The following is a 1,351-nucleotide window of genomic DNA, read 5'->3' as shown; positions in this document are numbered from 1 at the left end:
AGTCCTCAGTGCCCCTACACCCACGCCCTGCCCCTTTGAAGTATCGCCATCATTTTGTGCTGTCTCGCTGTGCTCTTCTCACCAGGATGAATTACTTCTTCTCAACCTCCTCCAGATTTCATCTGACAAAACGTTCATTAAGAATCCCTTTGCATAAACATGCACTTCGCAGCTCTCGTTATTTGATTTTCCTGGATGTCTTACATACGAAAAAACGTTCACAGCAACTTGATTTGCAAAAGGAAACCGCGCTCTCTTTCATTATCACAATGCAACCTACATTTCAATACAGTTGAGTCAACAGGCTCAAGCCATTCTTTGAAATTTGGTAACAGCGGAAATGGATGTAAACTGACTCTTCGCGTTCCAGTTTCAATACGACAGCTGTGATCATCTGAAAACAGCCCCACGAAAATGCCATTGATGACAGCGACGAGAGTGGGATTCGAACCCACGCGTGCAGAGCACAATGGATTAGTAATACATCGCCTTAACCTCTCGGCCACCTCGTCACAGAGCGTGGCGCAGCTATGACCTTATGAATAATTGAATTGGGTAAATTATGCAGAGCAGCAGATATTTCTCCCTGGTGTTGGTAAAATGATAAATAACATAGTGCGGTTCCAAGACTATGGTCTGACCCCTGGGTTGTGGGGCAAGTGCACTCCCACTGTCACACAATGCACACAGTGATCTGAACAAAAATGAGGAAATGAATATGTAACAAGGTCTGTTGAATACTGAGAATATTTGAAGTCAACGGAATGAAGACCCCAGACAGCAGGAGGTGTTCTTTCAATAAAGAGTTGAATAAAGCTCTTAAGGATAGTGGAATCAAGGGTTATCGGGATAAGGCAGGAACAGGATACAGATTGAGGATGTTCAGGCCATGATCATAATGAATGGTGGTGCTGGCTCGAAGGGCAGAATGGCCTACTCCTGCACCTGCTGTATATTGTCTATTAAATTGCCTGTGAGGAATTGTTTTCCAGACTGGAGGAGAGTGCATAGTGCTCAATGTCATTATTCGGAACACCTAACTTCCGCTCAGATGTTTTTGACACTCACTTGTGTACAGAACAGACAATTTCAAAATCCAAAATAAGGCTAAACTGACAATTGAAGGCAACAATGCAAAAACCTTGATCTGTATCATTTTCCTGCACTGTGTGACACCAAGTCACTGTATGATCACAGCAACACAGTGAGCAAGTGTCAGAAGGAAAATGAGGGCAGTGTCAGAGCGCATACTGGGAGCAAGAGGTGACAGACGGGGATGTGCATATCCCACAACTGGAACACTTCCCAAACAGCGGACTGCGGTGGAAGGATTCAGAGGGAGTTTACACTA

The 1,351-nt window shown here is 44.5% G+C and overlaps 1 non-coding gene across 1 annotated transcript; it reads right to left on the bottom strand.

Moving 5' to 3' along the window:
• Positions 1-430: 430 nt before the first annotated feature.
• On the bottom strand, positions 431-512 carry trnas-acu (transfer RNA serine (anticodon ACU)). The gene has a single exon. It is a non-coding gene; the product is annotated as a tRNA-Ser (tRNA).
• Positions 513-1,351: the final 839 nt, after the last annotated feature.

The sequence above is a fragment of the Chiloscyllium punctatum genome, chromosome 50, assembly GCF_047496795.1.
Source record: "Chiloscyllium punctatum isolate Juve2018m chromosome 50, sChiPun1.3, whole genome shotgun sequence".
NCBI classification, from domain to species: domain Eukaryota; kingdom Metazoa; phylum Chordata; class Chondrichthyes; order Orectolobiformes; family Hemiscylliidae; genus Chiloscyllium; species Chiloscyllium punctatum.
This window is presented reverse-complemented; position numbering and strand designations above follow the sequence as displayed.